This window comes from Apodemus sylvaticus, chromosome 12, assembly GCF_947179515.1.
Source record: "Apodemus sylvaticus chromosome 12, mApoSyl1.1, whole genome shotgun sequence".
NCBI lineage: Eukaryota > Metazoa > Chordata > Mammalia > Rodentia > Muridae > Apodemus > Apodemus sylvaticus.
This window is the reverse complement of record NC_067483.1, coordinates 52,267,267-52,288,016: the sequence shown is the minus strand read 5'-3', so window position 1 is coordinate 52,288,016 and position 20,750 is coordinate 52,267,267.

Below are 20,750 nucleotides of genomic sequence, written 5' to 3'. Positions count from 1 at the left end.
ATATGAGATCATTATTCTTCATCCCTAAATTTTGACAAAGACAACTTCGTTCTGATTCATCAAGGATGCCCCTCAAGTGTTTTCTCTGTATGTTGATCACCCCTGATGGGCTTTTCTGTTCTTGCTGTGGAATGTGGACTCCTCCATTGCTTGACTTGCAGCTGCTGAGATTTGCTTGGTTTGTCCTTTGATATGCTTTGCTGTGTGTCATATTGTCAAGATCCACTGAACATCTGTTACACACTTAGCTGACTTATGTCAGAAATTTCTATTTTGGGGATTCAGGGATAGGAATATGGGATTTAGAGCCCTTCGTAAAGGGTCCATGAGTCACAAGTCTCAACTTAGATCTTTTCATGTTTCTTAAAATGAAATTGTTAATGATTCTGTGCTCAGGGGAAAGACTGTGATCATTTGATTGTATATGACAAGCAAGCAACAATTCCTCTCTAGACATCTCTGAGGACAAAGGATAAAAAAATACAGAATAAGATGTGAGATGATCACACAGATTTCTCTTACAAAAAGAAAACCATCAGAAGGTTATAAAGAAAAAGTAAGAGGAAAAAGAGAGATTATATGCTTGAAGTGTGCTAAGTCTCACCTATGATTAATCCCTTTCTTAAATTCTTAAATGGTTTTTCTGTTGCAATTGCCGTGCCTCTGCTGCTACAAAGTTTGAAACCTTTCAGTTATGGGAAAAGATATCCATACCAGCCACAAGCCATAGCAAGGCTATCCAAACCTAGCTGTATCCAAGAGTCATTACAGTCCACCAAACAATCATTTCCCCGGGATTCATGTTCTTATACTAACAATACTAAACTGACAGTTTCTACAAAAAGATATTTATACCATAGTTCATTACTCAATCTAAAATATTTATAAAGAGTGAAAATGAATAAAAATTTAAATTTTAGGAGGAAGAAATGATCAGTGGAGAGAGAAAGGTATAAATCCTGAGTAAAAGGGGGGAGGGAAACAACTGAAATTCAGGTCATGATGTGGTGTGGTTGGAAGTCTATATTCATTACAAGGTCACTGGAAAGCTTTCTCTTCCCTGCAATAAAGGTTGTAGGTTTTAAGTCAACATCTGCTGAAGCAGATCCTCTGACTTAGCAATAGTTTCTGAAAATACAGTTGTCTTTTATCTAAGTGTAAACAGAGCACTACATATATAATATTAGAGTAGTTATCACACATTTATGCAACACAAGTAAGAATTCCTCATTTGAACTCTTTCCCTGTGCTTGTAGCTGCCTGAGGCTACATGCAAATGGCTTGGGTTCCCTGGAAGAAGAGATGGGGATAGAAAACAGGATGACAAGAGAAACACATAGAGTCAAGTTGTGATTTCTTGCTCAAGGTTCAATCTTTAATAAATCTCTCCCAATATATATAGGTGGGGCAAGATCCTTCCCCCAAAGACTGGAAACTGGTTCTGCTTGTTCTGCAGGAGGCTGGCATCAGGTGGCTGGGCTGCTATCTTTTGAGAACAATAGGTCTGACCCTCAAAGGCTGGGGGAGGTCACATGTACTGACATATTCCATATTGGACATAAACCTTCTGACTCATTGATGTATAAAGTAAAAATAATCAAAAGTTTTCCTGCTATAAATTGACAGATATAAATGGGATTTAAGAATAATTTGCTGAATAAAAATACTTAGCGTGTACATGTAATACATGCAAAACCTTCAAAGCTTCTCATCACTGAGGCCTACTATAGAAAAAGTGATTATCACCCACAACACAACTACTTCTATATTCAACACTCAGTTCAGTGTTTTCTTAAAGTTGAAAGTAACCCATGATACTCAGTGGTAGATTATTGAACAAGTCATTCTATGACCCCTTCCTCACTCTCTCCATACTCTGTGCTATAGAGGTGGTTGATAGGGTATAGTTATGACATTTACTTGGTGGTTAGAGGTTTAGGCAGAATGTTCTATTGATTTTTTCTATCAGTAACCTCTCAGCCACTGTTCATTTTGCTTCTGAAGGGACACAATACAGCTATTTGTAGCTTGTGTGAGTAGCCTTGGCTTTATACATATGTTTTGCGAGTAAGAACTTAACTCTATAAAGTTACCTTCAGTGTCAAATATATGGCACCAAACTGTACTACTTAGCTATTGAAAACAATGAATTCATGAAATTCTTAGGCAAATGGATGGAGCTAGAAAATATTCTCCTGAGTGAAGTAACCCAATCACAAAGAACACATATGGTATGCATTAACTGATAATTGTATATTATCCCAAAAGCTCTGAATACCTAAGATACAATTCTCAGACCACATGATGCTCAAGAAGAAGGAAGAGCAAATTGTGGAATCTTTAGTACTTCTTAGAACGAGGAACAAAATATTCACAGGAGCAATTACAGAGATAAAGTGTGGAGCAGAGACTGAAGAAAAGGCCATCCAGAGACTGCCCCACCTGGGGATCCATTCCATATACAGTCATCAAACCAAGACACTACTGTGGGTGCCAAGAAGTACATGCTGAAAGGAGACTGATAGAGCTGTCTCCTGAGAGGTTCTGCCAGAGCCTGACAAATACAGAGGTGGATGCTCACAGCCAACCATTGGATTGAGCACGGGGTCCCCAATGGAGGAGTTACAGAAAGAACTGAAGGAGCTGAAAGGGTTGCAATCACACAGGAAGAACAACAATGTCAACCAACCAAAACCCTCAGAGCTCCCAGGGACTAAACTACCAACCAAGGAGAGACCCATTGTTCCAGGTGCATATGTACAGAGGATGGCCTTGTTGTTCAGCAATGGGAGGAGAGGCCCTTGGTCCTGTGAAGGTTTGATGTCCCAGTATAGAGGAATTCAAGGGTAGGGAGGCAGAGTGGGTGGGTGGGTGAATACCCTCATAAAATCAGGGGGAGAAGGACAGGGTAGGGGGTTTCTAGAGGGGAAACCAGGAAAGAGGGTAACATTTGAAATGTAAATTAAAAAATATCCAAAAAAGAAGAAATATTTATGGGGTATCCTCATTCAGAAATAAAGCATCTTTTTTTCAAAAAAGATCAAAGAAAGGGCATACATTTTTTTTGATTCATATAAAATACAATCGCCTCTATCTACAAGGGTTAAAATTTGAAGAAAAAAAAAACTTGCTAGCTGAAATACCTAATACAGCAGTGTTCCCTCTAAAACTAAGGTATATATCAACAGTTCAGAACAGAATTCTCTTCCTTTATAGATGCAATTTCCAGAAATCCATATCTATAACAAAAAGGAGCTTATTCCTGGCAGTATAAAAACACAGATTTGGACTTCCTTACAAACCACAATGTTAAAGTAAGTAAAGAGCTCACATATTGAACCTCTTTGCCTTTGGAGTGAAATTCTCCAGATTTACAGCTTTTCTTACAATTTGTCCAGCAAAAAATGCAGCCAACCACTGCAGCAGATGACATTAGACTCTTTATAAATCAAATTTCACAGACCATTCTACTAATCTCCTCAAGGACGAAAAGTGACCTAAACAAGTATTTTTATTACTTTTGAAGACCTTGGACACATTGTGCTGTAAGTTGTCCATGGGTATCCTGTAGAGACAATCTTCCCATTTGTTCTACATTCCACATCACGAGAGAGGCCACTGCTAGCCACATATCAATTTCCAGGCACCCCATACCCCAAAATGTATCACAGGTAATGAAATCATGAGGATATGCATTTTCAGATACTGATACTATAAGCAGCAGTCCAGAATCTTTGGGCATTTCTTAATACTTCCTATCCTGGTATAGCTCATCTTTAAAAGGAAGTAACTTCTGTGATCAGGCTTTTGTTGTACCATACTGAGGTTATAGAGAAGGATGCTGCTGGCACAGGTGGTAAAGGCACCTAAGAAACTGTTGGAAATCTACCTCTGCAACTCAGTAGGTGACGGCGTACTTCAAGGATGAAAGCACGCCCATAAAAATGATGAAGCATTATGGAAAGCTGCTGCTATTGGTCCTTTAAGAGGGAAGTCTCAGGTGAAGAACTACACTTAAGACTCAGCACAATTGGCCAAATTTCAGGCAGAACGCTTAGCGTAGGTCACAACCACATCACATTTAGTGTCACATTATTATAGAGTAGAAGAGTAAAGAACTCTGAGAATCTCTAACATCAGCTATAAAAAGGATAAATCAAGGTAACACATATGCTAATATAGTAGGAACCTAATGCAAAAGCGATAAAAGTTATCCTATATATTGGCTGGCTTGAAAGATCATGATAGTGGCCATTTCAGGCATTTCACTTCCCAAAATCCATGAAGACGAACTCTTGAAAAAGCCACTCCACAGACCTTCACCTTGCTTTTTTTTTTCTTCAGGATGCAAAACTAAAAGAGTAAGGTTTGACTTACTTAAAGAAAGATGCTGCTTTGAATCTGTAGATTTGTTTGCACAACACTTCTGCTGCAAATACAGAGGCACCTGATTAAAATGCCATGCAAAAATCATGCCTGGCTTAATGCAGTATGAGAATCCCTTGTAAGGCTACTTCAGAACTTTGGCAGAAACGGAAACTAATAGCTACAATGTCACCAATCAACGTAATGTCTTGTGAAAATGGCCAGGCTTGCATTGTGCATTGAACAAATGTTATATGTTTCATTATAGCATTTGCATACACCCTATATCCATTGTCTATCACATTTTAAATAATTCCTACACTGCATATCTAATATAAAATAAATGCTATAAGAGTAGTTATATTATTTTGAGAAAATTACGTAAAGTGTTTGTATATGTTAAGCATAGACAAAATCCTCAGCATGCTTTTTAGTGAGGGTTGATTTTATCTATGAATCCAGAACCAGATTTGACTGTCCATTCAAATTTACATTTAAACCATAACTCACTGGTCATTTAAACATCTGGAATGCATTGTAATTCTGGAATCTTCTCAAATTTCCTGATATTTAAATAATGGCATATTTTAAAACTTACTGCATTTTTGTTTTTATTCTATCTTGTGAATTCCTTGAAATAATGTATTTTAATAGGCTCCAAGACCTTAGGAGGATTCCAGAGCCTATCACTTCTGACACCATGATGGAAGAACCATTCAGGATACAAAACTCCGCACATAGACAACATCACCTTCCAAAACTGAAAAGAAAGTCCTAAAACATTAAAGTTTATATAGTTCTGGGAAAGTCTCAAATTGTATTTTCCTTAATTTCTAGCTTCTATAGGTCCACTGCTGACTATTTTTGTTAAGTGAAATATGTCAACCCAGAACATGTTTTTTCTGTGCTTAAAAAGCTCACCTGGAGAAACACTGAGGACTACGCTGGCATGCCAAACACTTAGTGCAGCCACCAGCTAGCTAATAAAGACTTGTTACTCTTTTAAACCCATGTCTGACTAGCCTTCTCTGCTGGGTACCCCACAACATTTCAAATAAGTTATAATCAGTGAAAGTGGAGCAAATCGTGCATGTGCCCCACTTCTTGGACCTCCTCTTAAAAAGTGAACACTTAAAATCATCCTTGCTCGTCCACATTCCATAACATAACCAAATGGACATGTTGACATTGAATGTACGGTCCAAAAATGGAAGAAATATATTAAAGCCCTGGTTCCATGACTAATTGCTAAAGTAGGATGACAGCAACTCAAAACACCTGGAAGTTATGAGTAAGGAGCTAGATAAATATCATTATGAGTCATTGAATGCTTTAGGGTTTTCTTGTTGCAACAGTGTATTAATTTATTACTTATTGCTGTGTTAAAATACCTCAGTCAAAATAATTTAAGAGGAAATGGGCTGATTAGATCACTGTTCTAGATTCCATCAGTGCAGAGAAACTACAGTGACAATAGTTCAACACAACACATCCAAACTGCTTTTACAGGGAGATCCTGCCACAACAAGGTAGACATTGAGAACCAAAAACCCAAACACATACAACACTTGCACACACATCTACACTGTGACACAATAAAGCACACATGCACACACATGCCACCACATGTGCGCACACAAATATACACACTTAAGAAATTAATGTCATGTCTCTGGAGAGATGGCTCAAAAGTTGAGAGCACTGAGTGCTCTTCCAGAAGTTCTAAGTTCAAATCCTATCAACCACATGGTGGCTCACAAACATCTAGAACGAGATCTGATGCCCTCTTTGGTGTGTATGAAGAGAGTGACATTATACTCACACACATAAAATAAATAAATCTTAAGCCTCCCACTCTGAGAAAGAGTGGGGCTGGAGCAAGCAGGGCAGGGCAAGAAGAAAAAAAAAGTCATGATTAATAAAACTGTCAAGTTTATTCTTTTTATAATTAATTATTTCACTTATTTATATCCCAGGTATTGCCCTCACTCTGGTCCCTCCCTCAAAGAACTCTTTCTCCCATGCCCTCTCTCCTTTGCCTCTAAGATGGTGCCCCCTTCAACAATCTCACCACCAGGGGGCACCAATCTCTACTGTATTGGTTGAATCCTTTCCCACTGAGACCAGAGAAGACAGTCCTCTTTTGCATATTTTCTGGGGGCTCTGACCACCCTGTGTTTGCCCTTTGGTTAGTGACTTAATCTCTGGGAGCTCCTAGGAGTCCAGGTTAGTTGACATTGTTGGTCTTCCTATGAGTGTGCCATTCCCTTCAGTTCCTTCAGTCTTTCCCCTAATTCTTCCATAGGAGCCTCTGTCCTCACACCAATGTCCTCTGTGAGTTTCTGCATCTGTCTCAGTCTGTAGCCTTTAGACCTTCTCAGAGGACAGCCAGGCTGGCTTCTGTCATGCATGTCCTTTTAGGTCTGTGTTACTTCACTCAGGAGAGTTTCTAAGTTCCATCCAGTTGCCTGCAAAATTCATGATGTCCTTGTATTTAATAGCTGAGTAGTATTTTGTTGTGTAAATGAACCACATTTTCTGTATTATTGGCCACAGAGCTAAATAGTCAGTTCTCAACAGAGGAATCTCCAATGGAGTTGATTATTCTTGCTCAGTATTGTTATCTCTAAAATAAATGGAAAGACTATAACTAAGAAGTTACACTAAGGATATTTACTTCATTTATATTTAAACTATGTATGTACTTAAAAATATGTTCATTTATAGATAAGTCATAGCCTACTGTATATTTTTTATTTCTATATTACCTATGGTGTGTTATACATGAGAAAATTTAGAACAAGCATGATAACAGTGAGAAGATAGAAGCAGGTTAATATTTGTGGGATCAACACCAATTTGGTCTCTATAGAAAGCACCAAGCCAAGCAGTATTACAAATTGAAACTCTTATCTCAAAAAAGAAAAAAAATAAAAACAAACAAAACACAAAGACAAATGAACAAAAACAAACAAATGAAAACTTCCACATATGAAGTAAAATAGCTAAAATATTAAAGCAGATATTCTCTGAGAATTTGACGTTGACACTAAGCAAATTAACGTTAAATTGATATTAAACAAAAAATACCTTGTAATATAACTCAGAACATATAATTTCACTGATTACTAAAGGCAGATATACAGATTTATATGAAAAATTCAATCTTGTTAGACTGCGCATTGCTTCAAGAAGTAAAGCAGATTCAACATGTTTCAGAGTTATTCAATATTTTGATTTTATGAGCATCAATATTAAGAAAGTAGCTTCATAAATACGCAATACACAAAAATGTGGGTATATTTATAACCTTCTCATAGTTTTTTGAAATTCAGCTTTAATCAGCAACAAAATTGATTCAATGATTTTTAGAAAAAGTCTAGATGCAAGCTAAAGAGAAAGTTTAACGCCAACAACTACAATGAAGTCCAAGTGATTCAACCTAATTTGATGTGATACTTGGAAGCTGGGGAATAATGTTAGAAAAATATTGAGAAATTTGTTTATTTGTTTGTTTGTTTGTTTATATTGGAGTTAAACAATTACATTTCTGTAAGACCAGAAAATTATATATGATTGCAAAAGGTCCAGTGATTTATATAATGTAAGGTATTGCCTAATCTGAGCTAAGAGGTCCCAGGCATCCTTTGATTTCCTTGTATGATGTGAATATACACAATGCAGTGTGTGTGAGTTTTATGTTCAGAACCAAGGCTGTAGTGAAACCTCATGAAGAAACACAATTCCCTTCTTCCATAAACACCATGACTTCATTATATATTTGATGGGGTCCAGGTTTACTGTTCTTAAACCTTTTATAATCCTCACATACACACATTCAGTTATGTGACACTAATATAGCTTCATCACACATTTAAGAAACTGTACTCAACATCATATTCTATCAGCACAAAAAAAATGCCAGAATCAATAAACAAAAGGAACACCCGAATTCACCAGAGAATGCATGCCTTCCAGAGAGTAGAATTACTATCCAGGTTAGAACTTCAGCAGTGGGCTTTCCTTCAAAGAGAAGTGGGTCTGTAGACAATTTATAACGGGTGGCCTTGGTTGTTTCATGTCCACATACTATTGAGGAGCATGATGTCCATCTATTTAGGACAATTACAGTAGATAATCATCCTCAATGTTCTCCCATGGGTTGCCTGATATCTGTATTCAAATATCACCTCCTCTAGCCTAATGCTAACGCATAGCCTACAGAAATGTGGAACTTGGAATCGTTCCACCTATAATCCCTGCATGTTAGTTTTCACCTTAATTTAACATGGGCTCCATAAGGAATCTACCTCAGGGAGCTGTCAAGCCCCAGAAATTACAATGTGTCATGATGTCCTGACATAAATATCCAAAACAGAACTGGAAGGAAGAAAAAGGACCAGGAATGGAGACTTCCCTCTACAGCAGTGCCTCTTAGCCTTCCTAATGCTGTGACCCCTTAATACAGTTCTTGAAGTTGTGGTGACCCCCAAGTATAAAATTATTTTTGTTGCCCTTTCATGACAGGAATTTTGCTACTGTTAAGAATTGTAATGTAGAGGAACACTCCTCCACTGCTGGTGGGAATGCAAATTGGTACAACCACTCTGGAGAACAGTCTGGTGGTTCCTCAGAAAACTGGGCATAACAATTCTGGAGGACCCTGCAATACCCCTTCTGAGCATATACCCAGAGGATTCCCCGGCATGCAATAAGGACACATGCTTCACTATGTTCATTGCAACCCTAATTATAATAGTCAGAAGCTGGAAAGAACCCAGATGTCCCTCCGTGGAGGAATGGATACAGAAAATGTGGAATATTTACACAATGGAATACTGCACAACAATTAAAAACAATGAATTCATGAAATTCTTAGGCAAATGGTTGGATCTGAAAAATATCATCCTACATGAGGTAACCCAATCACAAAAGAACACACTTGGAATACAGTCACTGATAAGTGGATATTAGCTCAGAAACTCTGAATATCCAAGACACAACTTACATATCAAATGACTCCCAAGAAGGAGGAAAGAGAGGTCCCTGTTTGTACAAGGCTTGTTCCAGCATTGTAGGGGAGCACCAGGACAGAGAAGTAGGAGGGAGGGTGATAGGAGAATGGTCAGAGGGAAGAGGGCTTAGGGAACATATGGGGAGGGGGGGAACCGGGAAAGGGAAAATTATTTTGAATGTAAACACAGAATATTGAAAATAAAAATTTTTTAAAAAGGAATTGTAACGTATTTTATTTTAGAGATAGAGGGTTGACTAAGGACTGAGAACCACAGATTGAGAACCAATGCTCTATAGTTTTAAATAGGAGAAGAAATTTATTTAATTTAAAATAGCTTTCTTTTTCATGTAATAAGGCAGAGTTATGGATTGTTGTCTATCTGATCCTCCAAGTTTCTAGGCACCTCCTCTCTCATCTGTATCTACTCCATTTCTATCGCTAATTAGAAAACAAAAGGCTTCTATGATATAATAATAAAATAAATTACAATAAAACAAAATAAAACTAACTCATTAGAGTAAAACAAAACAGACAGACGGAAGGAAATCAAGAAAATGTACAGGAAATGAAATATACACTAGTTCCATGCTCAGTAATCCCATACAAAAACTAAACTAAAACAGTCCATTGGGTTTACGGCCAAGAGTGTGATATTTGTTCTTGAAGTAGATAGATTCCCATTTTCCCGAGGAACTGCTGACTTCCATAATGGCTGTAAAAGTTTTCATCCCCCTCAGCCACAGAAAAGGTTCACTTTATACTTTACATGGTCATTATGACCAGTTTAAGAAGAAATCTCAAAGTAGTTTTGATTTGCATTTCTATAGGGACTAAAGATGTTTGATTTTTTATTTAAGCATTTCTGAGCTATATGAGTTATTTTCTTTTAAGGAACTTCACAGAAAAATCAACAGATTTAACTAAAATGGATCCTCGAGAATTCTAAGAGACTGAACCACCAACCAAAGAGCACATAGTGGATGAACCTAGGCCTCTCAGCTCATATGTAGCAGAGGCATACCATGGTCCTCACGTGGGTTTCCCAACAACTGGAGAGAGGGCTCTCCCTGAAGCTGTTGACTGTATATGGAACATGCTCCCTTAACTGGTTTGCCTTGTCTGGCCTCAGTGGGAGATGATGTAATTAGCTCTGCAAAGATTTGGTGAGCCTAGGGTGGGGACACCCAGGTGGGGCTGCCACTATCTCAGAGGAGAAAGGAATGGGGATGGGTAAGGGACTGAGTCAGGGGACTATTTCTTCGACATTTTTTAAATTGGTTATTTGTTTTCTTGGTATCTAGCTTTTTGAGCTTTACATATGTTTTGAATATCAGCCCTCTATATTTGCAGGCGTAACTCTAATATATGTGGTTTACATGTTATATTCCCGTTTTCCCTGGCAGCTTTTAATATTCTTTCTTTGTTCCATATGTTTACTATTTTGTTTATTATGCTCTAGGGGAAATTTCTTTCCTGGTCCCCTCTATTCGATATTCTGCATGCTTCTTTTACCTTTATAGGTATCTCCTTCATTTAGGTTGAGACACTGATTCTATGATTTTGCTGAAAATAGTTTTGTGCCTTTGATCTGGGTTTCTTATTTTTCCTGGACACCTATTATTCTTAAATTTGGTCTTTTTCATAGTGTTCCAGGCTTCCAGGTTATTTTCTGTTATGAGGATTTTCAATTTTATGTTTCCTATCACTGACGTATCCATTTCTTTTATCTTATCATCAGTACCTGAAATTCTCTCTCCCATCTCTTATACTCTGTTGGTGAGGCTTACCTCTGTGGTTCCTGTTCAAATTCCTATTTTTTTCATTTCAAATATAATCTTTTAAAGGAATTTTTTCATTTTCTCTTTAAGGACCTCTACTATATTCATAAAGTCTATTTTAACCTTTTTGTTTTATGTGTCAGTTATGTTGTTATTCTATTGACCTATAATTGTAGAGTTGTTGTAGAGACTTCAGTATACTTCCTCCTAATGTCATTGTCTGATTTATGTTTTCTGAACATGATATCAAAGATAACATAAAATAATAGAGTTTTGGTTTGTATTTCTCAGTTGGTGTCTATGTTGTAGAGTTGTTGTAGAGACATCAGTATACTTCTTTCTAATGTCATTGTCTGATTTATGTTTTCTGAACATGATATCAAAGATAACATAAAATAATAGAGTTTTGGTTTGTATTTCTCAGATGGTGTCTAAGTGTCTGGGATTGGTGAGATTGTAGTTAGAAGTGGTGATATCTGGGGGTTGTCGTCGTTGTTGTTGTTCATATGGTGTGTTATTCCTTAATTTCTATTGTCCTCTCTGTTCATAAAAATTATAGGGCATCTCTGTGTTGCCCAGTAGGGAACTCTGGGATTCTTCTAAGTATAGCCACCAAGGTTGCCAAGTAAAATATGTTTCTAGGTACTGGGAACAGACACAGGAATGGAGATGTTAATGAGGAGGATTAGAGAGTGTGCAGGAGGAGAATCTGCTCAGTCCCTCAAGACTAGAGCAGAGAGGGAGTAGAAGCCATGAAATGTAGTCTGCTACAGATCTGGGGATGAGGCTGGAGGGTTGAAAATACACACTATATTTTCTTCATGTTGATTTTATTAGTTTCATAATGTGTCCTTGATATATAACTTCTGTGAAAATGTCACATAGCAATTTATGCATTCATTTTTAGAACAACATTTCACTGAAAAAGATACTTAAAGTTAAATATTGAAATCTGAGGCTGTTCCCTACAAGCCAATATTTAAAATAAACAACCTAAGGTTTATCTGACTTCAATTAATTCATGCCAGAAAAGATCAAGAACAACAAATGCAAAGAAGGTATATTTCTGCTTATTGATAAAAGGAAATAGGTCTACAATCAAAAATTTACTTCTGTATGTGAATCTATACAAATACATGCAACACAATTCAGAGTCCAATGCACACAGCCAGTAATTATCTTCTGTATATCAACTTCCAAATGACTTTTGAATATCATACTTCCCAGCATCCTTACGTTAAAATAAGTTAGGATTTTTCCATCTGAAAACTGACATGCATATTTATGTTGAATACATTTCTATTCTTTAAAAAAATCTCATTTTGAACAATTTTAAAGTAATTATGAATTTAAGATTCAGGTAGATTGATCTATATTCTTTTAAAACTATCTTTCCAATTATTAGCCCTCATTTGTAGGAATGATATCTCTTTATAAAATAACACCAGAGACATTCAATTGGAAGATGAACTAAATTTCCATGTGAAGTGAAGTATCCTGCTTCAAAGCAAACTGATTGACCCTGATATGATTTCTTTAAAATACACCAATGAAAAGGAATATTAAACTCTTTGCATCATGGAACTTCCAAGAGTAAATTTCTCTTCTTTCCTTTCTTCTCTCACACTTCTCTATAGAGAGTGTATTGCCTTGAAAATAGCTGCATATGTACCAATACATGAATCATAGGGAGACCTTTTTCTCTATTACTGCAACCTACAACAGGCACAACAAATAGCATATGATTAAGAGAATAAAATGTGATTTGGGTGTTTGTCAGATACTAGCTTTGGTATGCTTTTAGTACCATTTGGTTTAAACAATCACACCAATGGTCACACCAAAAAGTAAATGAGAAAAATCCTATCTGGCCTTAAACCTACACATAGACCTCCATACAGTGGAGCAATCAATGCTAATGAGAGTAAAAATAAAGTACTCTTTTTCAAGACAGGGCACAGCAATTGATTGTCTGTTGCCAGATGTTCAGCCCTGAAAACATATATAAAAGGAACATCACATTAACAAATAAAGTTATATTTATGCTATATGTGTATATACATATATACATGCAATAGCAGTTGGTGTAAAGGAGACCAGGAATTTGATGGAAAAACGAGGTCCTATGCAAAAACTTGGAGGGGAAATGGAAGGGAAAATGTTGCAATTATATTATAATATCAAAGATAACATAAAATAAAGAAAGAAATAGGGCGAATGAGACACATAGAGAGGAAAAGGTACTCTTTTTTTTTTTTCCAAGAAAAGGTTTCTCTGTGTAGCCACAGCTGTCCTGGAACTCACTCTGGAGACCAGACAGGAATGGTCTCAGAACTCAGAAATCTCCCTGCCTCTGCCTCCCAAGTGCTGGGATTAAAGGCGTGCACCACCACCGCCTGGTGGAAAAAGGTATTCTTAGTATGCATTTGTGGAGAATGAATAGGAGTGAGAGCTAGAATGTATCCAATAGACTGAATGGTACAGTTTCTAAATAGATCAAATTACCTAATGATAGACAATGACTGTGGGGTATATGGTGGCCATAGGTAAGAAACAACAACTGACATAGGCATCCCAGGACTTCAGAGTACTTCCTCTTAATGTCATTGCCTGATTTATGTTTTCTGAACATTCTGAGTGTCTTGAACTTCATGAGTTGGCACTAGAAGCTTCTGTAAAGCAGGACAATAGTAAAATATGGTATAATCACAGTCACCTCCTTACTTAACTTTTAACGGGAAAACATGTAAGTCCACACCACAAACAGGAAATTATTTTTATCAAATTTAAAATTTAGTAGAGATCTGCATTAAGCCATGCACTATGTCAGCAATATACAAAACACTCACAATTCAGATCATGCTATACTTTTCTACTTTTTTTTTGCTATGATGAGTTTTCTAAAAATTCATTCAGATTTCATAAGCTTTATGAGTGGCATTTCCTAAAAACCAACTCTGTTAATAGCATTTAGTTTCTTTAGCTACTTTGTGAGTTAGACAGTTGAAATAATTTCCTTAAAATGGATAAAATGTAACTGAAGCTTCCTTTAATAATATCTTAATAAAACTGCAAAAGAATGTGCTATGAGAATCCATTATGAAAAACTGTTTCAGCCATAATTTGGTTTTTAAACATTAACTGTTTATGCATCTGAAAATTAAAGTAATCAAGTAAAAGACTAATGATGTCATTGGTATCCATTCTTCTTTCTGGAGCAAAAAATGAATTAACTCTTGGAGTTTATGCATCATCAATCCTTTAACATTATATTTTAACCTCTTTCTCACACCATTTATGTAAAAAAAAAAAGTAGCCTTCACTGGAAAAGTCATCAAAACATCACATTTAATCATCTTTGTCTTTTTTTGTATGGGGATTTTTAAATAATTAAAATACCCACCAAATATGTTCACAGTCTGCAAAAATCACCTCATTCCTGACATGACAGATATTCCTATCAAAAAAGCATTTTTATATAAGTCTTTGCTATTATTTTTGATTAACAGTGTATTTTGCTAAACCATCTAAGCTTCCCATGTGGTGAGTGGCTCCTGTTTGTCCTGATAAGCACAAGCAGATTCTTACTTGGTTTCATGTCACTAGAGTTTAAATACTAAACTGTAAGAACATCCCTTATCCTTTGGGTAAAAACAGTGTTTCAGAAACTCAGTGTATCTGAGAAAGAGAAAGTAGAGCTGTCAGAAATAAGAGTTACTGGTTTAAGCAAGAAATTTATTATTTATAATTTATTACCAAAATTAATTACATATTATTATGGTAAAAGGCAACATGTTGTCAATAGGAAGCATGTGCTCCTGTTATGCCATCCTTGCTGTTAAAGACTCATGTTGATCAGTGGAGAATTTGGTGTTGGCTAACTGCTAAGATTCCTGAATTAAAGGATCCACTGGTTTCACAGAATTTAGTGTACAGAGTGGGGTGTGCAAGAAAACGTAATATGCAAAGTACCTGAGTCGATGGTAAAGCTGTCATTAGTATTTCTTCTTCTGGAGGTTATATACAAAGTCCCATTCCTAGTCATGTAGCTATTGACAACTGTAAGCTACTAGGAGAGGAAAAGACAATTTCTCCCTGTTTAGCCAATGGCGAGTCAATCAGTTTCTGGTGGAAGACCACATAACTATGAATAATTGGACATCACAAATTGGTCTTGGATTTAAAACAAAAAACAAAAAACAACAACAAAAGATAGGAAATAATGGTAGGAAGGGAATTATCTGGGAAAATTTGCAGGAGGGAAGTGAATATGGTTGAAACAAGCTTTATGACTTCAAAGAACTAATAAAAATAATAAGACAGTAATTTATTTTCTCTTTCACAGAAGATAGCTTCAGAGGCATATGATATCACAGATAAGGCTCCGACAAAGAGACCAAAATTAGAAGTGTCAGAGTAGGAATTTATATATGCAAAAAAATAGAATTTTTGCTTTTGTCAAGGTACTGCAAGGCAGTGACTATGCATTGAGTCTCATGCAAGAAGAACAGCTTTCCCTGAGAGGGAAAGAAAAACATAGACTTTGTGGTCCATGGTAGAGTCTGAAGAAGTGGCTATAGATTGTTTTCCTGAGAGCTGTATTTCTTGGATGGTTACAGATATTTTGGTATTATAGCCAAATTGCAAAACTCTTTCCATTTTATTTTCATATATTATATACTCTTATGTGTTCAAAGATCTGACAAACAAAACCTTGTGATGCCAGAAGTTTCACATCGGAAAGAGGATGAGAAGAGGGTGAGGGCAGGAAGACCTTCCTGATATGTTCTTGTGTTGTCTCTACAGTATCAAGTGAGCTACACATTTATAGTCTGTACACCTTGTCTTCTCATAGCATAGACATTAGGCAAAGATATTCAAGTATTCAATAAATTAAATTGTAACTGTTTTATCCTTGCAGCTATTACTGGCAGTCATAAGATAAGCTACCTAGGAAAGAAACTGAAAAGAAATACAGATATAGTCAAATAGTTAAAACTAAACAGGTGAGAACTGTGAGGAGAAAAAAACTCTTAGAAGAAACAAAATAAACTATACATAATAATAGAATATAAAAATCGAGTACCAAACTCAATTATTGTAAATAGAAAGAATAATTTTAGATTAAAATATGGTGATTAAGAATATATTTTGTAAATACAAATATTACTACTACTTACAATAATATATTGGCCCATTGTAATTACATAATTATTCTATTTTAATTTTACTATTTTTCTATTTAATAGAAATTTCTATTTAATAGAAAATTTACTATTTTCTATAAAAATAGAATATAAAATTATTCTATCTTTGTCTTACTTTAGAAGAAAGAAATAAGTAATATGATAAATACATCTTAAATTATAATTACTTATGAAAATAAGCATACTAATTACATAATTTAGTTTTGTATATTACTTTTGGTGTAAGATGAATAAAAAGATATACTGACTGACAATGCACAAACCAAAAGACACAGCTTTGCTGTTTTATGTATACCGATATATCACATTTTGTAATTCTGTTTTTTTTTAGCCTTTGTTAGTTTATTTTTTCTTTGGATTGTGTTTTATTTTATTTTATTTTAAAATTAGCTTTAATCTACTTTTACAGTACAGTCCTTAATTCTCCTGCATGCTGCCCCCTGACAGTTTCGCATCCCATTCCTCTTTGCTCCTGCTCCAGTCTCCAAGAGGATGTCCCCTACTCTCTCCCCATCCTACCAGGCTGCATGGGCCTCAAATCTCTCAGGGGTTAGGTTAGGTGCATCTTCTCTCACTGAGGCCAGACCAGGAAGTGTCTGTTGTATATGTGTTTGGGGCCTCGTACCAGCTAATGTAAGTTGCCTGGTTGGTGGCTCAGTGTCTGAGAGATATCAGTGGTCCAGATTAGTTGAGACTGCTAGTCCCAGTTGAAACTACAGGGTCCCACTCCTCCTCAACTCCTTCCAGCCCCTTTCCTAATTCAACCACAGGGGTCCCTGACTTCAGTCCATTGGTTGGATATAAGTGTCTGCATGTGTCTTAGTCAGCGGCTTGTTGGGTCTGTCAGAGGGCAGACATGCTGGGCTCCAGTCTGTAAACATATCATAGCATCAGAAATAGTGTCAGGCCTTGGAGCCTCTTCTTGAGATGGATTGCAATTGGGCCGGTCACTGGACCTCCTTTCCCTCAAAGTGGCCCTGCAATTCTTTTAAACAGGAAACATTCTGGGTCAGAGTTTTTGACTGTGGGATGCCAACGCTATCAGGCTCCACTTGATGCCCTGCCTTTCTACTGGAGGTGGACTCTACTAGTTCCCTCTTCCAACTGTTGGGCATTTCATCTAAAGTCCCTCCCTTTGAGTCCTGAGAGTGTCTCATCTCCCAGGTCTTGGGTACATTCTAAAGGGTTGCCCCAAGCTCCGACTTCCCTAGGCTGTCTGTTTTTATTCATTCTGCTGCTCCTCCCTCAGGGCTTTACCCCTGTATTCTTCCTGCCCCCAATGCCTGATCATATTACCCTTTTCGCCCTCCTCCTCTCCTCTCTCACCCAGGTCCCTCCCTCTCTCTGCCCCATGATTGCTTTCTTCTCCCTCCCAAGTGGGATTGAAGCATTCTCACTTGGACCCTTTGGCTTGTTAACTTTCTTGAATTCTGTGGATTGTAACATGGGTATTCTGTACATTTTGGCTAATAGACAGTTATTAATGAGTGCATATGATGCATTTGGGGTCTGAGTTACATTACTCGGATATTTCTAGCTCCATCCATTTGCCTGCAAAACTCATGATGTCCTTGTTCTTAATAGCCAAATAGTATTCCATTGTATAAATGAGCCATGTTATCTGTATCCATTCTTCTGCTTTGGAACACCTTGGTTGTTTTTAGCTTCTGGCTATCATAAATAATGGCACTATGGACTTAATGGAGCATGTGCCCCCGTGGTATGGTAGGGCATATTTTGGGTATATGCCCGAGTGGTATTGCTGAGTCTTCTGGTTGACCTAGTTCTAATTTTCTGAGGAACCTCCAGATTGATTTCCAGAGTGGTTGTACCAGTTTGCGAACTCACCTGCAACAAAGAGTGTTCCTCTTTCTCTATATTCTCTCCAACATGTGATGAAGTAATGATCTTCAGTACTCTGTGATTGATCTTAACAATAAAGGTATAAAGGTATGTAAATGAGAAGATTAAAGATGGACATTTACATATTTCTTGCTGTGCTTCCTTAGAGACACAGAATTGACATCTGCTGAAGTACAATTTTTAATGAGAAAAATAAAAGCATGCTCTACCTTTTCTGTAGAACTGAAGTGGTTGTCAAATATAAAAAGCAGAAAAAAGAGACATGCTCAGCCTATGAATTACTTAAAGAGAGACTCAAAAGTGAGACTAGGAATAGCTAGAATCAAATACAGCACCTGTCACTCAAAGTGCATAAAAGAGGACTACACTCATCAAAAGGGATAACAACACAAGTATTCCAGCAAGTGTCCAAAAATTATAATAAAAGGGTCAAAATATTTAGTTGTTTTTGAAATGCCTCATCTTGTACCTCCAATTAGCAATATCTTTGATAAAGGAAGAGCTAGAAAATGGTTCATTCTGGCTCTGTATTACTCTGTGGAACAGAACAACTCATAGAAATCAAACCGAAGTTATATGTTGATAATAGAGTGTGAATGAGGTGTGGGAATAGGTATTTGTCATACATTTTTGTAGAAGAGCCATTCATTTTAAAAGCATTTAGTTTATAATTGTACCCGGATTCCGCCAAATCCTGGAGAGTGCTTGCTGCCCAGGATAAGCCAGCACGTCTGAACAAATTTTAAGTCCTTTGCCCTTATGGCTGCTTAACATTTAGGTAGCTACCAGGTCACCAAATAGGAATGTAGTGTTTCTTCAACCAAAGTAAAACCCCTAGAAAGAAGCAACCAATTATTAAAAAAAAAACTCTCTTCACTTAAGAAAAAATTCTGACAAGTTGTCAGCCAAAAATATTTTTCTGCCGGAAGAAGTCTAATCAAAAGTGCAATGTCATCATTTTCTGCCTGCATGTTAGCAAGTCACTTCAAGAACCATAATAATGCACGATGATATTATTTCCTTGCTTTGTTAAAATAAATGTTACATTAAATGTTATCACAAATGGAAGTCTACAATCATTTTATATGGATTCCTTATGTGAATATATAGATGCGTTGTCCAGAATGTGTGTTAGCAACACTGAACACTCACCACAAAAGACTACATTGTCTGATAAGCTTAGTACATAAATATTCTCCAGACACTGGAACACATAAGGAAGTTATTTTCACTTATTTCTTTTTGTTAATTAATTGGGAGCTAAATGACTGGTTATAGTAGATTATAAATTGAAGACAAAGTAATAAAGTCCAATGACTTAGCCAATTATTCTTGCTTGCTTTTTTATACCTATTTTATATGTTATTTGTATTTTTTGAATATTTTCCTATGCCAATACATCAATAAACATTTATAAAACATGAAGAAAACCATAAAGATATATACCTTTATAATATCCTAATTTTCAGCAAAAATATAACCTCAAGGTAATATTACCATCCTATCATATTTATTTTTTAAAATGTATGTAATATAATCCATTTTATATCATGCAGTTTTATTTTATATTTGTGTATATGTATTTGTGTGTGTGTGTGTGTGTATGTGTATATATGTTTGATTTAATAGAGATATGAGAAAACATTTTAGGATTTTGTTATCTCCTTTCAGGATATGGCCCCAGGTATCAAACTCAATTCATCAAGTTTAGAGGTACACACCCTTATCTGTACAGTCATCTTGCCTACCCTGATAAGTATTGTAAGTTTTGAACTTTGTGGAGATGATGATGATGATGATGATGATGATGATGATGATGATTAATTACTATTCAAACTTAGAAGATGCATTGTTGGACATCAAATTTGTAGTTCTTATTTGATTTGTGTTTGAGATGATAACAAAAAATCTTGTCTTTTATTTACATGTTCCTTAAACTTTCATATTTATCTTTAGACAGAATTGATACTCTCTCTTTTCTAAGGGTATAGTCTTGACTCACTGTGATGGTTTCAATAAGAATGGCTCTCATAAAGCCATATATTTACTGATTCATTGTCGGGGAGTGGCACTACTTGAGATGAATTATCGGGTGATTTTTGGAGTAGATCAAGCCTTGATGAAGGAAATATGCCACTGGGGATGATGGGTTTTGAAGTTTCAAAAATTTAACCCAGGCCAGTGACTCTATTCCTGTTGCTTCTGTATGAGTCTGTGAAACTCAAGTAACTCTCCAGCACCATGTCACCCTGTGTGCCACCATGCCCCCTTTAAAAATGAAAATGGAGTAATATTCTGAAACTGTGAGCCAGCCCTTGTTAATTGCTTTCTTAAAAGTGCTGCCGTACTCTTGATTTCTCTTCATAACAATAGGACCCACAAAATATTTAGTTCTATTTTTGTGTGAGTACTTCTGCATTAATTTAATGATCTTGTATTTTCTTGAGCTTCCATGACCATATCATGTTTTAAATTGTATATCTGTTCAAATTTTAATTGTATGCATATACATATATATAT